Source organism: Triticum dicoccoides, chromosome 4A (genome assembly GCF_002162155.2).
Source record: "Triticum dicoccoides isolate Atlit2015 ecotype Zavitan chromosome 4A, WEW_v2.0, whole genome shotgun sequence".
Taxonomy (NCBI): Eukaryota; Viridiplantae; Streptophyta; class Magnoliopsida; order Poales; family Poaceae; genus Triticum; species Triticum dicoccoides.
Genome location: NC_041386.1, coordinates 280216111 through 280230361, shown reverse-complemented (window position 1 = coordinate 280230361; position 14251 = coordinate 280216111).

The following is a 14251-nucleotide window of genomic DNA, read 5'->3' as shown; positions in this document are numbered from 1 at the left end:
TCTTGCTCCAATGTTCATCCTTCTCCAAGCTAGGCCCTTCATTTGTAAGCAAAACAAATGTATCCAATTTAGGCAGCATCATAATCTCATGAACATTCGAATCATTACCAAGAAACGAAAGTACCTGGTAATTTAATTGGCGTGCGCGAGCTCTAGTAATTGGTCCAGTATATGTAACAGTAGGGGCTGTGGGTGTAACAATGGTATTGATGTCCTCATCAATGGTATATTTAATTGTCCAATTTGGGCGAAGCTATATTACAAGCCTTTTACAAACCGGAGCTTGTCGCAACCCTCGTGGTTCCGGTAGGGAAACATGCCCTTCTTGTGGGCGAAACGATAATCGATGCCTCCTCTCGCCTTGAACTTTGTTTTCTACAGGCAACATAGAATAACAGGAGTGTCGGGCTGAAATTTGAAAGTGATCAGGGTTTGTTTGGCCATTGTATATATATATATATTACTAATTACTAAGTTTTCTATGCATTTAATGTAGTCCATAATTCAAATTTGAACTACAACCACATGCTCCAGTGAAGCAAAATGGGTGGGAAATCATACATGTGTCATTGGGTGCATGTTTAGGTCTCGTTTAAGGATTGAGAATGAATTACAAACTTGCCGTCGTCCTGAAACAATGAGAATCTTGGTTTTTAAATCCCAGTAAATAAAAAAGTCACCCAAAAAACATGAAACTTGGCATGGTTTCAAGACATTGCACATATATGCCGTGGTAAGAAAAATCGTCCAGTTTGAGAAGAGGCGCACACATTAGTAGGCAACGATGTCCTTTTTGAAAAAAATGCTGACACGTTAATATCGCAAACGGTTGTATTATATTTAGTGTCGAAATTTAACCATACTCGGTGGCGTGTGTGCAGCTGTTTGATTAGACGGGACGAGCGCGAGAAGTCCGCCGTGCAGCTTCGACGGGAGTTGTGCGAGCAGTCCGCCACACAGGCTCGATAGGACGCATGCATCCTGTCCACCTCACAGGCTCGATCTGACATGTGCGAGCAGCAAGGCCACCCATGCTCACTGGGAAGTGAGCTCTTTGACCTCCATGCACCAGCCGCCGCCCGCCTCGCTCACAACTTCTCCATTAATGGGTTAATTAAAGCACCTGGACGGAGGGTGTTTGCTTGTGATCCCATGGCAGCATTTGCTTTGTTCGTGTTTTCAACTAGTATTCCGCCCTAATTTAAATTCCCACATAGGACAACGGATAATACGACCACAAATAAAATGGCAATGTATAATACAACGAGAAATTTACAATGGCGCACATAATAATTGTCTTACATATTCTGGATAATTTGAAATGCCACATGCGGCAAAGCCCAGAAGACACGGGGGCAAGAGAAGAAGGAAATTGCAGACAACGATCTGGGTCGCTGCTATCTCTACTCGTCGATGGAACGCCGGGCGGCGAAATCCTCTAGCCCCTTCTTCAATTCCTCACGAGTTTGCTTGAAACCAGCCACATATTCCTCCACCTCCTGCTCGCACTCGATCTGGAGCTTCCTCAAGCCACCCATCAGTTCCTCGACGACCGCTTTCAGTGTCATCTCCGAGGCACTGCTCTGCTCATGCAGCATCTTCCATCCGGCGGCCTCTTCCTCTTTCTCGGTGACCAACTTGAGGAACTTCGCATTGTCATCCATGAGTTTCTCGACGAGGCTGGTCGCCTTGTCAACCGTGGCATCACTGATCTTGAGCGGCTTCATCAAGCCGTCGACCAGCTCCTGTGGCGTAGTGACACCAGCGAGAATGTCGTCGTCATCGACGAAGGACTTCAGGAACGCCAACTCGTTGTGATGGCCGGCGCCGTGAATGCACTTGTGAGAGCCCTCGCGTGCCCGTGAGAGCTCGTTTGAGGGCTCCGTAGCATGCCCGAACATCTCTGCTGCGGCTGCGGCTCTGCGGCGGGACCTCTCTAGTGCTTCTGCGGCCTTGGTCTTTGTGACCTGGGTATATGTCCACCCTAAACTCCTCCTACCGGTCATGGAGGAACGACTTGACAGAGAAAACTAGTTTTGTGGGTGATGAGGAGAGGAACTGTGAAGTAATTTTTGAGTGGGTAGTTTTTATAGCCCAGTGCTAAATGTGAACACATATTAGTTTGAGAGGTGTGAACAGATTTGCAATTACTTATTGCGTTGTAATTAGCAATGTGACAAGAAACAAGGTCAAAATTTATTGATGGCAGAAGGTTGACCACGTGGTTGCTCGCCGTTGAGGCGGCTGCGGCGCGCTCCGCTCTGGCATCCCTACGCGTGCTCTGCTTGCTATTGAGGAAAAGTTACAATGGCAACTGTTAATAATTCTTAATAATTGTCTTACATATTCTGGATAATTTAAAATGCCAAATGCAGCAAGGCCTAGAACACTCACGACCTAAGTATGCATACAATTATAATAAAATATAAGCTAAAAGGCTGAGCTGGCGGCCTTCCGACGATGGTCTTCTCGGACTCAATGATCAGCATAGCACCCTTGCGGTCGTGTGCGATACTCCTAGCCAGCTCAAGCAACTAGTTTGCATTTTTCAAAGTTTTTTGTACACGCAGAATCGCACACGAACTAACTGTATTAACCGTCTGTGTTGTAAATTCTCATCGCAAACAGTTCATCCGGGTCGGCTGTTTGCCACATATCACACACATCTTGTTAAGTTGAACCGTTTTTGTTGCGTTCGCTAATCAAAAATAGTTCGTCCGAGTGAACCGTATGCCCTATATCACAAACACCTTGATGTGGCTAACCATTTATGTTGCACTCCCTAATAGCAAACGGTTCATCGGAGCGAACTATATATCGTATATCGCACACACATTGATATGGCTGCCCATTTCTGTTGTTCTGCATCATCACAAACAGTTCAAACGGGTTAACCGTGTGGCCTGAATCGCACACGCAACTAAAATCTGAACCGTATTTGATGCATCCTCCATCGCAAACGTTTTGCACCTTTTTTACGGTTTTCATACACCACCGTTTGCGATTACTACATCGCAGATAGTTTCTCGAAGGGTCTCTGATCGTGGTGTCATGTTAGCAGCATCCTGCACTAGTGCCAGGCAATGATCATTACATAGGAATCACGTCCAAGATTAGTAGACCGACTCCTGCCTGCATCTACTACTATTACTCCACACATCGACCGCTATCCAGCATGCATCTACTGTATTAAGTTCCTGGAAAATGGAGTAATGCAATAAGAATGATGACATGATGTAGACAAGATCCGTTTATCTATTGTGTAGATATAGATCCCGTCTTTTTATCCTTTGTAGCAACGATACATACGTGCCGGTTCCCTTTTCTATCACCGAGATCAAGCACCGTAAGATCGAACCCACTACCGGGAACCACTTCCCATTGCAAGATGAATAGATCAAGTTGGCCAAAAAAACCCAAATATCGAAGAAGAAATACAAGGTTATAAGAGATCAAAGAAACTCAAATAACATTTATGGATATCGAAAGATATGACTGATCATAAACTCAAAGTTCATCAGATCCCAACAAACACACCGCAAAAATAGTTACATCATATGGATCTCCAAGAGACCATTGTATTGAGAATCAAAAGAGACAGATGAAGCCATCTAGCTACTAACTATGGACCCGAAGGTCTACAAAGAACTACTCACACATCATCAAAGAGGCACCAATGGAGGTGGTGAACCCCATCGGAGATGGTGTCTAGATTGGATCTCGTGGTTCTCGACTATGCGGCGGCTGGATGAATATATTGTCGACTCCCCTAGGGTTTTGGGAAAAATTGGGTATTTATAGAGCAAAGAGGTGGTCTAGGGGGCACCCGAGGTGGGCACAACCCACCAGGGCGCGTCTGGGCCTCCTGACGCGCCCTGGTGGGGTTTCCCCTCCTTGGGACTCCGCCCAGGTGCTACCAGGGCCCAACTTGTTCCTTCCAGTCCATAAAAATCTCCGTAAAGTTTCGTGACATTTGGACTCCATCTGATATTGATTTTCTGTGATGTAAAAAACATGAAAAACATATGAACTGGCACTTGGCACTATGTCAATAGGTTAGTACCAAAGAATGATATGAAATGACTATAAAATGATTATAAAACATCCAAGATTGATAATATAACAACATGGAACAATAAAAAATTATAGATACATTGGAGACGTATCAGCATCGCCAAGCTTAACTGATGAGGACATGACTACCTTGGATACGACCAAAAATATTGCATACATGCATATTTTTTAGGTGATTTCTAATGCAAACTATTCAATAATCTATTTATGTTATCCAGAACAAAAATACTTCACACACTTTTGTGTTTTGTCTAATTGCAGGTGTATGGGACATTTGTACAATCCACATATGAAGACAAGGGAAAAGGAGAAGTTTAGGTTGTGTTCAAAAAGTCCTCTCACGTCACTTTTGGGCCAAGAGAAGATAGAGTCCAAGTCTCTCACGTTCTGGATTCAGATTCGGACTGCACAGACATACCTGACTCAAAATGCCAACAATTTTTTCATACGGGCTCCGAATTGGGTGATTCTTTTTTTGTTGGAAACTAGATTTCGTGCTCTTTCCAACCCAATTGGATTCACCTTCAAATTCGTCCAGAGCGTTGAGTTACGGATGAAACAATCTGACGTTTGCAGCAGAATCCGAGTCAAACTACAAGCCCAGAGGTGTTGCATCACCTCCACTTGGGCCCATAAGCCTTGTACGACTTAGGGTTAGTTTTAGGCTGCCTTGGGACGTCCTCCCACCTCCTTGGCCGCCACCCCTTGCTCCTATATAAGTAGATCCATCTAGTAGCTTTTTCCTTGGGATTTGTTTAGTTAAAAGTTGGCCATTGCAACTTCGTGTACTTCGTTTGTGTCCAACGACCAGACCAAGACCGCTTCCGGATCCCCACCATTATCAATACTTCATATTTATTTGCAATATTCAGATTGCAATATCAGTTTCTTGCTTGTTCTTCGTTTGCTCGCAGGAAACAGACCCTCGTGGTCAGGTTGATCGTGCTCCGGCGTGGTCAATAACCCTCGGAAGTTGGTTTAGCGATTGCTAAGGCGCGACGTCTCGCACGTTCGTAGTCGGATCGTCAAGGTCGACTCCCACAGAAAACGATAGCCACCATCTCATCGAAACATCGGGACACCTTAGCCTCTATCAAGTGGTATCAGTTTTCAGGTTGCTCGGTGAGAATTTCCAGTTTTCCTAGATTAGATTTATTTCCTTACCTATTGTCCAAGAAAAGGCCACAAAAAAGAGTTAGATCTATTCATCCTTTGTCCAAGCCAGTCTGAGCCTTTGCAATTTTCTTTTCATTGCTTGCATAGTTGAATTATCGGTTGCATCGTCGTGTCGAGTTGTTGATCTTAGTGTCTAGTTCGTTTAGAGTTTCGAGTTCTGTTCACATTAGTCACGCCACCGCTGCATCATTATCTCTTCCACTGTCCACCACCCATCCATCAATTTCCTCCACGTGCTACCCACTGTTCATTGTCATAATCATAGTTGAGATCATTCCCATCTTCGCTTGATCCAATCTACATCTTATCTAGTTTGTTTTGGAAAGAGGGAGAGAGAAAAAAAGATAGAGAAAAAAAATGAGAGAAAAAAAGTAAAAAAAAGTCAGAGAAAAAAAAGAAAGGAAAAGAAAAAAGTGTGAGAAAAAAAAGAGAGGAGAAAAAAAACAAAATTCGGATCTATCTAGACTCAATCTCGTAGTTGAATTCGGATTGGAATCTGTTTTGTGCACTGTTCAGTAAAACAGGCATAACTTCCTCATATGAAGTCTGTTTTGGCTCCGCGAGTACTCAAATGAAAGCTAGCGACGAGCCGCATCTAAATAGTTGCAGAAGCTAGTTCAGTATTTGGCACCTCAACATCAGCTTCTAAATAGGTCTACTGCTATTGTGATCTTCACTTATATCTTGCTGTCCAGAGCTACTTCATATCCTTTATTGATGCTAGTTGTGCTACGACGTGACCTCATTAGTGTTCTAGGCTCGCGTCTCTAGTTTGGCCTAGCCTAGGACCAGCACAGTACCGTCATTGAGCGTTTATTCAACATTGCATCTCTGAATTGATTATTGCTAATCTTTTGCTACCATATATAGCCAACCCAGCTCCACATATTTCTACACCGTGTATACGTACGTTCCCTTGGCAATCGTTTTACACAATCTTCGGAGTTATTTGACACCACTGGTTGCCTGTCACCACCTGCCGCATGGTAAGAACTTGTAAGATATTGATATTTGCTTTACTGTGAGCACTTTACAACCACATCCTAGTAGTTCATAGGAACATTATTCTCGAATTTTGGTTCTTGTTTCTACTAATCATGACAGGTTCCAGAGATAGAAGTTCTTGGATGACGGACACATCTTCACCATCACTAGAGTTGGGACAACACACACAAGCATATGGTCAGGTTATCTCTTTACCATCATTTGAGGGTAGATTTAATCCTGCTATTTATCTAGCTTGGGAGCTTGAAGTAGAACAAGTTTTTAGTCACCATGATTTTTCTGAACTTGAGAGAGTACGAGCTACCATTAGAGCATTTACTGGTTTTGCTTCTGTTTGGTGGAGTGTACATTGTAAGCAAAATATTGATAACCAACCCACAACTTGGAAAGTTTTGAAAGCTGTAATGAGACAACATTTTTTTCCTCCTTACTATCGTCGTGAATTGCGTCGCAAATTGGAGCAATTAAAACAAGGCAGTAACACTGTTCATGCTTACTACCAAGAGTTCAAATCTTATATGCATCATTGTGACATAGAAGAATCTGAGGATGATACAATGAATAGATTTTTTGGTGGTTTGAACCATGATATTCAGGCAAGATTTCAGTATATTCCTCGTTGCATTACTGGTATGTATGTCCGTGCTTGTACCTTTGAGAGACAAATACAGGAGGATACATTGGGTGACTACAACAACTACTATTCCAGTTCATGCTCACCACCGCCGGTTGGTTACTCCACTATTGCACCTACTAGAGCAGCCCCACCTTGGATTGTGAGCGCGATATCATCTCAAGAGTATGGTACATTGTCAACGTCCGTACCTACATCAGCTACATCTCGGCGAGATAAAAGTAAAGGTCTTGATGAAATAACTTTACATGAGAATGAAGCATGCCTAGTTAACTTGAATGCATCATGTGTTGAGTTACCTGTTGATTTGAGCACACCACCTATTTTAGAGACGCTTGTTACTGTCATGAATGCGTCATGTGATCAAACAACTGAAATATCAACAATTTTGAGTGCACCCATTGAATTAACTGTTGATGCAAAAGAACCAATGTTTAATCATTTTGATATGACCTCTAATCTTGATGATGATTCTGTGTCCAATGACTTATTGCATGTTTGCTTATTTAAGCATGTTGTAGCATGTAAATTTGATGCAACTAAGGTTTATTCATCGAAGTTAGGATGGTTTAATGATGAACATTGCCAATCTTTTGAAGTGAATAAGAGCTTCACTTATATGTGCAAACTGAGTTGCAATATTTTCATCCCTTCTACTTTTTGTGATAATTTTTTGGCTTTAGATTTTATGAACAATGAAAGTTACTCATGTATACATGTGACATATGTGCAAAAATCAAGGAAAATTAAAATAGATGACATATACATATACAACATGTACACCTTGTCTCTTTTGTTAGCCATATTTCAGATTAAGCAATGCCGAGGACGGCTTTGTTTTCAAAAAGGGGAGGATGATGAGGACATGACTACCTTGGATACGACCAAAAATATTGCATACATGCATATTTGTCAGGTGATTTCTAATGCAAACTATTCAATAGTCTATTTATGTTATCCAGAACAAAAATACTTCACACACTTTTGTGTTTTCTCTATTGTAGGTGTAGGGGACATTTGTACAATCGACATATGAAGATAAGGGAAAAGGAGATGTTTAGGTTGTGTTCAAAAGGTTCTATCACGTCACTTTTGGGCCAAGAGAAGATAGAGTCCAAGTCTCTCACGTTTTGGATTCAGATTCGGACTGCACAGACATACCTGACTCAAAACGCCAACAACTTTTTTATACGGACTCCGAATTGGGTGATTCTTTTTTTGTTGGAAACTAGATTTCGTGCTCTTTCCATCCCAACTGGATTCACCTTCAAATTCGTCCGGAGCGTTGAGTTACGGACGAAACAATCTGACGTTGCAGAAGAATCCGAGTCAAACTACAAGCCCAAAGGTGTTGCATCACCTCCACTTGGGCCCATGAGCCTTGTACGACCTAGGGTTAGTTTTAGGCTGCCTTGGGACGTCCTCCCACATCCTTGGCCGCCACCCCTTGCTCCTATATAAGTAGATCCATCTAGTAGCTTTTTCCTTTTGTTTTATTTAGTTAAAAGTTAGCCATCGCTGCAACTTTGTGTACTTCGTTTGTGTCCAACGACCAGACCAAGACCGCTTATGAAATCCCACTTTTATCAATACTTCATCCATACTCGCAATATTCAAATTGCTTAATCATATTCTTGCTTGTTCTTCGATTGCTTGCAGGAATAGACCTTCGTGGTCAGGTTGATCGTGCTCCAACGTGGTCAATAACCTCCCGGAGTTGGTTTAGCGATTGCTAAGGCGCAACGTCGTGCACATTTGTAGTCGGATCGTCAAAGTCGTCTCCACCAAATCGATAGTTATCATCTCATCGAAAGAGCGGGACCGTCGCCTCTATCATCAGGTTATCTCTTTACCATCATTTGAGGGTAGATTTAATCCTGCTATTTATCTAGCTTGGGAGCTTGAAGTAGAACAAGTTTTTAGTCACCATGATTTTTCTGAACTTGAGAGAGTACGAGCTACCATTAGAGCATTTACTGGTTTTGCTTCTATTTGGTGGAGTGTACATTGTAAGAAAAACATTGATAACCAACCCACAACTTGGAAAGTTTTGAAAGCTGTAATGAGACAACAATTTTTTCCTCCTTACTATCGTCGTGAATTGTGTCGCAATTTGGAGCAATTAAAACAAGGCAGTAACACTGTTCATGCTTACAATGGAAGAACCTGAGGATGATACAATGAATAGATTTTTTGGTGGTTTGAACCATGATATTCAGGCAAGTTTTCAGTATATTTCTCATTGCATTACTGGTATGTATGTCCGTGCTTGTACCTTTGAGAGAGATACAGGAGGATGCATTGGGTGACTACAACAACTACTATTCCAGTTCATGCTCACCATCGTCGGTTGGTTACTCCACTATTGCACCTACTAGAGCAGCCCCACCTCGGATTGTGAGCGCAATATCATCTCAAGAGTATGGTACATTGTCAACGTCTGTACCTACATCAGCTACATCTCTGCGAGGTAACAGTAAAGGTATTGATGATATAACTTCACATGAGAATGAAGCATGCCTAGTTAACTTGAATGCATCATGTGTTGAGTTACCTGTTGATTTGAGCACACCACCTATTTTAGAGACTCTTGTTACTGTCATGAATGTGTCATGTGATCAAACAACTGAAATATCAACAATTTTGAGTGCACCCATTGAATTAACTGTTGATGCAAAAGAACCAATGTTTAATCATTTTGATATGACCTCTAATCTTGATGATGATTCTGTGTCCAATGACTTATTGCATGTTTGCTTATTTAAGCATGTTGTAGCATGTAAATTTGATGCAAGTAAGGTTTATTCATCGAAGTTAGGATGGTTTAATGATGAACATTGCCAATCTTTTGAAGAGAATAAGAGCTTCACTTATATGTGCAAACTGAGTTCCAATATTTTCATGCCTTCTACTTCTTGTGATAATTTTTTGGCTTTAGATTTTATGAACAATGAAAGTTATTCATGTATACATGTGACATATGTGCAAAAATCAAGGGAAGTTAAAATGGATGACATATACATATACAACATGTACACCTTGTCTCTTTTGTTAGCCACATTTCAGATTAAGCAATGCCGAGGACGGCTTTGTTTTCAAAATGGGGAGGATGATAAGGACATGACTACCTTGAATACGACCAAAAATATTGCATACATGCATATTTGTCAGGTGATTTCTAATGCAAACTATTCAATAATCTATTTATGTTATTCAGAACAAAAATACTTCACACACTTTTGTGTTTTGTCTAATTGCAGGTGTATGGGACATTTGTACAATCCACATATGAAGACAAGGGAAAAGGAGAAGTTTAGGTTGTGTTCAAAAAGTCCTCTCACGTCACTTTTGGGCCAAGAGAAGATAGAGTCCAAGTCTCTCACGTTCTGGATTCAGATTCGGACTGCACAGATATACCTGACTCAAAACGCCAACAACTTTTTCATACGGACTCCGAATTGGGTGATTCTTTTTTTGTTGGAAACTAGATTTCGTGCTCTTTCCAACCCAATTGGATTCATCTTCAAATTCGTCTGGAGCGTTGAGTTACGGACGAAACAATCTGACATTGCAGCAGAATCCGAGTCAAACTACAAGCCCAAAGGTGTTGCATCACCTCCACTTGGGCCCATGAGCCTTGTACGACTTAGGGTTAGTTTTAGGCTGCCTTGGGACGTCCTCCCACCTCCTTGGCCGCCACCCCTTGCTCCTATATAAGTAGATCCATCTAGTAGCTTTTTCCTTGGAATTTGTTTAGTTAAAAGTTAGCCATTGCAACTTCGTGTACTTCGTTTGTGTCCAACAACCAGACCAAGACCGCTTCCGGATCCCCACCATTATCAATACTTCATATTTATTTGCAATATTCAGATTGCTTTATCATATTCTTGCTCGTTCTTCGATTGCTTGCAGGAATAGACCTTCGTGGTCAGGCTGACCGTGCTTCCAGCATCGTCAGTAACCTCAGGAGATTGGTTTAGCGATTGCTAAGGCGCAACGTCGTGCACGTTTGTAGTCGGATCATAAAAGTCGTCTCCACCAAATCGATAGTTATCATCTCATCGAAAGATCGGGACCCTCGCCTCTATCATTAACTCCTACTCGTCGTCGAGTAGGTAAGTGATAAAAATAGAATTTTTGATGTGGAGTGTTGTCTAACATGTCATATCATAATTTTTTCTTTATAGCATGGACAATTGGACTTTTATGTGATTCAAGGCATTAGTCTAGTGTTGACATAATAATTTAGATACTCAAGCATATCAACAAGCAACCATGTCTTTCAAAATATCAATGCTAAAATAAGTTATCCCTACAAAATCATATAATATTTTCATGCTCTATCTTCTTAACACAAAGTACTTATGATGCACAACCCCGATGACAAGCCAAGCAATTAGTTCGTACTTTTTAATGTGCTTCAGCTTTTTCAAGTCTTACGCAATACATGAGCGCAAGCCATGGATATAGCAGTATGGGTGGAATAGAGTATGATGATAGGGGTAAATATAGAGAAGACACAAAAGGTAAGAAAGTCTCACATTGATGCGGTAACCAACGGGCTATGGAGATGCCCATCAATCAATATCAACATGAGGAGTAGGGATTGCCATGCAACGAATGCACTACGAGCTATAAGTGTATGAAAACTCAATATGAAAACTAAGTGGGTGTGCATCTAATTGATGAGGACATCAATACAATTGTTACACCCACAGCCCCTGCTGCTATACATACTGGACCAATTACTAGAGCTCGTGCACGCCAACTAAATTACCAGTTACTTTCGTTTCTTGGTAATGATTCTAATGTTCATGAGAATATGATGCTGCCTAAATTGGATACATTTGTTTTGCTTACAAATGAAGGGCCTAGCTTGGAGAAGGATGAACATTGGAGCTAGAACACGCATGGAGTTGATGGCATGCGCAAGGGGAACAAGAACGGAGTTACAAGTGATGATTTCAGGACTTTGAAGCCGCCATAAGGAGTGCATGAAGCCTTGGACGAAATAAGATGCCACTTCATAATATTCGTCCATAGGCTATTCTAGGTGCTGCGTCACCTTATTAATGGGCCAGGCCCATGTAATTTCGAAATACTTAAGTATAGGCTATTTTTAGAGTCCGTATGTGTGGGGAAACAAGAGTTAGGGTTGGTTTCGGACCCCACCCTCAAGGGCCACGAAATTCCCCCCCTCTTCCTCCATATATACAGCCCTTAGGGCGTCGTTTAGACTTTGGGTTTTGTTTAGATTAAAAGTTCGCCATAGCTGCAACTTCGCGTACTTCGTTTGTGTTCAACGACCAGACAAAGGTGTCACAGAACCCCACCTTGATCAATAAAGCTTTCATCTTATATTCGCAATATCCAGATTGCAATCTTAGTTTCTTGCTTGTTCTTCGTTTGCTCGCAGGAAATAGATCCTCGTGGTCAGGTTGATCGTGCTCCGGCGTGGTCAATAACCTCTCAGAGTTGGTTTAGCGATTGCTAAGGCGCGACGTCCTCGCACGTTCGTAGTCGGATCGTCAAAGTCGACTTCCACCAAAGCGATATCCATCATCTCATCGAAAGACGGGACACCTTTGCCTCTATCAAGTGGTATCAGATTTCCAGGTTGCTCGGTGAGATTTTACAGTTTTTCGTAGTTTAGATTGAGTCTGTTCTTCATACCTATAGTCCACGAAAAAGCCACAAAAAAAATTAGGGTTAGCTCATCATATCCGAACCAATCTGAGCCTTTGCATAATCTTTTTAGGGTTTTGCTTTGTTGAATTTGCGGTTGCATCGTCGTGTCTAGTTGCTGGTCTTAGAGTCTAGTCTTTTAGAGTTTCGAGTTCTGGTCATAAGTTGTCACGCCGCCGCCGCACCATCATCATCACCCCTGCCATCTACCACCACCTCTTATCCGCCACCGCTTCGAATCCGTATCCATATACCACCACAGCTGTCATATACCACCACCGCTGCCATCTACCACCATATATCCACCACCAATCCGAGTTCTTGTCATATTAGGTTTATTTTCGCGATCCATCTAGATTCCGATTCGTGTTTCCTTGCCGGAGTAGGTTTTGAAAAAAAAAGAGTCCGGAAACCACGCTCCGTTTAGGCCCAAAATTTTTCGAAAACGCATTTTTCGAAAAAAATTCTGGCTATCCTATTTTTAGGTGTTTCTGAGTGTTTTGAGACAGGTGCCATTATAGGAAGTTTTTTTTGACCCGTTTCCAGTTTTTGGGTCCGGGCAGTCAAAAAAAAAATTGGTCGAAAAAATTTCGTGCCCATCCTGTCAGTTTGAGCTAGGAAGAGTTTTGAGACACTCGCCATTATAGTGATTTTTCGCAAAAAAAAGGAGCACAAAAAAAAGAGCGAAAAAAAATTCCAGAGTGTGCTTTTCCCTTGTTTACGTGCCGCGCGGTGATTTTGTTGGTGTTCTAGGCTCGCGTCTCTAGCACAGTCTAGCCTAGGACCAGCACAGTACCGTCGTTGAGCGTTTATTCAACTTTGCATCTCTGAATTGATTATTGCTGACCCTTTTTGCTACCATATTATAAGCCTTCCCAGCTCCACATACATCTACGTCGTGCGTTTGACTCTCCCTGGTAATCGCTCTATCCAAGCTTTGAGAGTTTTTGACTACAACGGTTGCCGATCATCGCCTGCTGCTGGGTAAGAACTGGTAAGAATTTGAGATTTGCTTGACGGATTTGTGACACCCACCACCACCTCTTGTTAGTAGTCTGTAGGATCATATTCTTGTGTGTTTCTATTGCTGCTAACCATGCCAGGATCACAAGCCGACGAGACTGACTGGGAGAACATGACGAATAAGGATTTGCATGATAAATTTCAGCAAATGATGAGTGAACAGGTGCAAGACGTGCTAAACAGATTTGAAGAGGCCATGGAGAAGATAGATGGCATGGAGAAGACGTTCGAAACAAAGCTCGATAACAAGTTTACTGAATTGCTCGCGCGTCTTCCACCACCACCACCCGCTGCACCTAACGCACCTCTCCAACAACAACAACAACGACTACCTCCAAGTCGCGAAATAGACCTCCGCCAAGCGAGCCGTGTTCCTCTTGCGTTTGGCCAAACTGTTGGTGCTGCTGTTGATACTTCTGTGGCTCCTGCTGCTGATGCGGAGGAGGATGATTATGTGGGAGATTACGAGGATGAGGTTGCTCAAAATCAGAACTACGTGCAACCACCAGCACCACCACCAGCAGGTCGACCTCAGGTATATATTCGTAATGGTAGGCCTGCACCACCACCACAGGTACGAGATGATGTCCATATTCCTAAACTGAAATTGAATATTCCACCATTTGAGGGTAGATATGTTCCTGATATATATCT